The sequence below is a fragment of the Uranotaenia lowii genome, chromosome 1 (assembly GCF_029784155.1).
Source record: "Uranotaenia lowii strain MFRU-FL chromosome 1, ASM2978415v1, whole genome shotgun sequence".
Taxonomy (NCBI): domain Eukaryota; kingdom Metazoa; phylum Arthropoda; class Insecta; order Diptera; family Culicidae; genus Uranotaenia; species Uranotaenia lowii.
In genome coordinates this window covers 41399880-41405879 of record NC_073691.1, presented here as the reverse complement: position 1 = coordinate 41405879, position 6000 = coordinate 41399880, and positions in this window count along the sequence as shown.

Here is a 6000-nt window from a genome sequence, read left to right as displayed (position 1 = left end):
TCAATCTCCAACAGCATCCAACAGTTTGCGCCTAATCGTGGTGATATGAGCACGTGCTGAATGATGCTCGATGAAGGACATTCGGGATAAAAAATGTGACAATGTCAGGAACTAATGAAGATAATTGAATGCAATAAGTATTGAATTTTCAATCCGTACTTCAGGAATTATAATCTCTTTAGATTTTGAAACCCCATCTCAGGTACAGAAATCTGATAGGTTTTTTTGTCAAGCGTTTCTCATGGGATGGAAAAAAGGACTTCAGAACTAAACTATTTATAAGGTCATCATTGATTGATATTAATTAATCTTGCTTTTGGCTTAGAACGACCCAAACTGTACTTTCTCGGGACGATATTTCAGGAATGGTTGAAGTTGAACTTTAAATTTGAAATTTTCTGATAATGCTTTCATTAAGCGTAATAAAAATATGATTCGCATTGAGGAGGTACAAACCCAAATACATCACATATTAAAATGTTACATGTGAAAATTATGCTTCCAGCGGCAGTAAAAGCCTTGTAAGTTTTTTGACATCCCGAATTTTTTCGATCGAATATCAGTTGAATGTTTGAATTTATCTTCTCTACAAATTTCGCATTATTTTGATGTTTGAATAACAATTTATTGATTCTAGGCATGCACAGCCCGCCACCAACATGATGTTGACTTTCCAAAGCCCAGCTCACCACCATAAAGCTCAGCGCGCCAAATGAAACCAGATTACATCATCGCAAAAATACGACTCCCGCTTGGCGTGATTACAATCCCAAATTATTGACTTTTATCGCTGATGAATCAAAGTTGATGTTTATTTTCCCAGCCACATGACACGCAACGCACAGCAGCGCAAAGCCAGTTGGAGTCGGTATACATCACTGATGTTCACGTGCCTGGTGGTCTCTGTCTTTCTCCCCCTGTAGAGTTCTGTCTCTTTCTCTCTTCGGAACACCCGGAATCCGGCTTGAATGTCAGCGGAAAAAGAAAACACAACCACCTCGTTCCACGCGAAAATTCCACCCCGAGAAATCCGATCGTGAAATGACACTCCGGGGGTTTCACGCGATGCCGGTAGATGGCACCATCATCATACACCCTTGTCTTCCCCAATTTTCCCCCCACTCTCTGGGGAGCAGCCAGAGGAATCCCCGCACTTTCACTGTCAGATTTACGAGTGGCAAAAGTGAATTTTATGGTGCCTGGCCCTTAAAAGTTTCTATTTGACGTGGCGCGCAAGATGGATAAAACGATAGCAATTAAAATACAAACATTCGTCTAATCGAGATTTAGCAATGGCAGCAGCAGCAGACGACGCACGACGCAGACAGACACAATGGCGAGGCCTCTGGGGAAGTTAATTTTCGGTATTTTCGTGCTGAGCAGTTAATGGTTCGAAAAGTAAGTCGGAAAATATTAGAAAACTTTTCCGGTTGGAGTGATTACAAATGTTGGGAAACGATATAACACTTTTTGAGATCGTGAATTGTAGAGTTTTGTTCAAGTCCTTCAATATTTAAAGGATTGTATTTGGGATTTTGCTGGTTAAGTTGAGGGTTGCATTTTTTATTAAACAGTTGTTTTGTCATTTTTCTTGAAAGCTTATTGATTTTTAGTTTTCCCATTCTACTTTTTATATGAAAATGGGTATTTCGATTCCATAGCTTACATTTATCTTATTTCAAAGATGAGATTAACGTATTCGATTTATGTGGAAAAATGCAAAAAAAAAACAAATTGAAATAACAGAATGTATAAACCCTCATCAGCTCTAGAGTGTCAAAATGACACTATTGGTATATGTTTAGCTCGAAAGCTTGTAACTTTTTTCAGGCGCATTGAAAACAAAACAATATTATTTTGGAACCCCTTATGAAATCTCTAAGTTAACAATATTTCTTCTTTAAGGACCCACTTTGCAAGCCAAGCTGATGAAAATTTCCCAAATGAGCTCCCAAGTGTCAATTTTGCACTCCTGGCGGAAAATCATTCATTTTTTCACGTTCGTCGCCACGCTCATTTTGATAGTTTTACTAGCAGGGCCAGAAGGAGAAGGAGAAAGAGGAGGAGAAATTAAAGAAGGAGCGACTAACTTGCGTAAGAGAGCGTCACACGTTTTTTGGTGTGACGGGGCCTCCCAGGAAATACACCCGTCACCCGAATATGGGTCCCATGGCGACGAACGTGTTAAATTGTGTCTTTCGTGTTTCAAATCGATTTGTACACCCCAAGAAGAGGTTTCAAAATTTCATAGGACTTGATTAGATAACTGAGCTCTCGAGCAAATTACATACGAACATCCAAGCGAAACAAAAAGAAATTTGAATAAAATCGAAGGTAGAGTGAACATCGAACTCAAAACGACATTCTTAACTTGTCTTGCCAGTTGCAACTTTTTCATGTTTCCATAAGATTTTCCTCCGCCAACAAGAGCCATTAACTCTGTCAATAGCACGTGAAGCGTTGATTTCTACCGGCGAAATTATTATCGAAACCACAGCTAAGAGGAATAAAAATACTTGACAAAGCAGCACGTTTATCATAGCTCTCATTCCGCAGCATTCGCTTTGGTAGAGCCGACAAAATCAAAAGCCAGAAACATCTGCCCAAACCTGAAGCGGGCACGTGGTGTTCGCTGGGGAGGTTTTCCTCCGAAGCTGGAAGAGTTGCAATCGAAGGTTAATGTTGTAGTTACAAAAGTTTCATTCAAAACTGTATGCAAATTTTCACCCGATAAACAAACACGTGCTTCGTTACCTAAATTCCAAAATAAATTCAACTCTCATGCTCATTTTTCCAATTCCACATACAAGTATTGCTGTATTTTCTTTGTGATTCCGAAAACACAACTACAATCAATCTGTTATAAAATCTCATAAAAAGAGAGATTCAAATTTTAGTCAGTGGTATTTTTCTACCACAGTTGACCAAAAATGATGCTTTGCAAGCTTGGGTTGTGTCGACGACTCGACGACACTTGATACAAAATTATTCTTAAGAGCGAGTTCACTGGTTGAGATGGAGTTGATTATTTCGAAAGTTTTTCCCGTATAACGTTGTTGGGAAAATCTAATATTCTCACAGTTTTTCGCTGCAAAATTTCTATCGTATTACTCATTTTGGCTGAGGGTGATAGAAAAACAAGAAAAAATAGAGCCAGTTTTGCAAAACAGTATTTGTGCGTAAAACGCTTGAGAAATCTCAGGATTTCATTAGAAAATTATATTTTAATGTCTAAACTATACACTCATCATTTAAATTGAAACAACTAAGAAATAAATCAACGCTTTAAAACTTACAGTCCATTTTTTTTGGATACCCTTGTGTGGTGTTAGGAGACAATCGTGTGTAAGTCGTGTGTGACCTATTCTAACCCTAGGCAGTGTGCGTTTTTCGTATTGATTATCTCGATCATTCCATTTACCTACTTTGTCTTTAATCCCATTTAATTGTGTACCCGGATTGCATGTACTCCACTCCAACTGCCAAGCTTCCCAAATCATTCATTCTGCATATCGCACTGCATCAACTCTCGGAGTTTTCTTATAGGTCATATCTGAGAGTCTACCTCTGTTAGCTAAGGAGTCAGCTGCTTCATTACCTGGGATCTCTACATGCCCTGGACCCCACACCAAAATTATGTAATTTTAAGGGCCGCTCTTTCACATGCTTGCATCCATGGGTTTTTAGAGTTGCCAGTTTCAATGGCCCTTAAACTGCTTGCACTATCGGAGAAGATTACTGTTTTGGTATTTTCTGAGGCGTTTTGTAAAGCAATACGAATGGCCATTAGGTCCGCAGATAGAACCGAACATTCGCCGTTTATTCTACCTCTGATTTCAAGAGAATTTGAGTAAACTCCATAACCAACCAAACTATCTTTTTTCAACCGTCTGTAAAAATCTTGTAATAATCAGCATATTTGTCTTCGGTTCTAGATCTAAAAACAGCTAAAGCTTTAGATGGATTTTCACCAGCTCTTACCAATCGTTAAATATACCAGTCCACCATAATTGGTTGGTGGTTCCATGTTGAGGACCGCTGTATCTCAGGCGAGTAATTTTAAGAAAAACTGAACCCGTTATTGCTCCAAAAGAACACTTAACCCTTTTAATGAAAGCAAGCTGTGGAGAGATTCTTTTCATTTCCAATAGTCGTATCGCTGTTTTAGATTCGTTCAAACAAGCCTGACATTCCAGCGGAAGTTGTACATGCCTCTCACATAATTGCTTTGATTTACCCGATGCTATTCGCATAGCATTGTTTAAAATAATCGGAAGAGAAGCTTGAACAGTTGGGAATGCAGATTGTTCCTTGTAAACACACTACATAAGGCTGGTGTTTAGCAGTTAAAAAAAGTTCTGGTTCTCTAGCACTATAACCTCTTACGTTCCATTGTAAAGCTAAGGATATGTGAATAAATCGAGATGTAAGTCTACCTGCATTTGTTGAATTGAATGGTTTATTTATTTATAAGTGTACTATTTACATGATTTCTTTAACACTCCATTGGTCAAGCCGCTTGAGGAGTGTTGATGCCTAACTTTAGCCAAGTCAGCAACGTTTTCCAGTGACTCTTTGCTCGGGGATGCGTTGGTTCTGCTGGGAGAATCCGAATTTGAATTTGATTGTGATTGGTTACGTTTTGTTGATTTGGTATTTTGTTTCTCGTCTACATCCATTGATTGAGTTTCATTTTCTGATGTAGTCTTCGATAGATCCTCGTCAAACAAATCGGCATCGATGTTGGATGGACTGGGTTGTAATTTCCGGTTGTTCTTTAATTCCGCCACCTCTCGGATTAACTTTTTGAGTAATCCCCGTAGTTTCCTGATTTCCCGGTCCTTCGATTCCAATTGTTTCACTAGCTCGGTTACTTTACCAGTCTCTAGACGATGTTGAAGATTGTTCTGCTTTCTTGATTCGAAACATTTTCTGGCTTCCGGGTATGGTACATCCTCATCTACCTTTATTCGAACGATTTTCGATTCAGCTATTTTTATCGGACAGTCCCTTGACTGAGCGCTATGTGGCCCCTTGCAGTTCACACAAAGGGCTTTAGCAAGGCAAGGCGAGATAATCTCATGCTCATGATAATCTCTTCCTACCATACTGCCATCCACCGTTTTTGGAATTGTACCTGTATGCATCCAGCCTGGTGGCGTCATGGGGTTAGGAGGAATTGTTGCCTCCCCTACTCCGGGGATAACCCGGAGACCATACGGTCGTAGTTGACAGCTGGGTGTCAATCACTAGCCTTTATCCTCGGTACACCTAACTGTAATGGCTTATGGTTCTGCAGTTAGGGATCACCACAATTGAAAATGTTATTTATTTTGTCTTTGGTTTAAATTACCGTACAGACTGATAACTCAAAAACTACGAAATTCTGCTTAAACCTAATTTAAAACGACGTTTGCACATATTAAAATTAAACAAATGATACACTGAATTCAAAAGTTCACAACACTTGTCAATAGGATGGTTTTGACCATAAGCAGTACGGTGGTGAGGTATTGAAAGAAACTGACGTTGTCGAAGTGTTCTTGTTGGTACATAAATATTAACATGTGTACACACTTAATTTTTTCTCCTGTGGTCGGGACGATTTCGTCCTGTATTTTCAACAGCTGAAATTACAGGACGATTTCAGGACAACAAAACAGCTCAGGAAAACAACTGTCAAATTCGCCTGAATGTTCGGAAGGGTTTTCCCCTGTGACTTGCAGGAACTTTTGAAATTTTCCTGTGAGCTCGAAAGTGTTTCCTTCTGTGATTTGTAGTGAATTCTGCTACCCTTTCCCCTGGTTTGATTTTTTTTCAATAAATTTCTATGCAATGTTTGAAAAATGAAACACAGTTGTTGTTAAAACAAGTTCAGTTTATTTCAAGTAACTTTTTCTTCTTTTGTACATTTCACCTGTTTTACACGTTTCACGATTCTTCACAATCATAACACACACACACACACACACACACACACACACACACACACACACACAC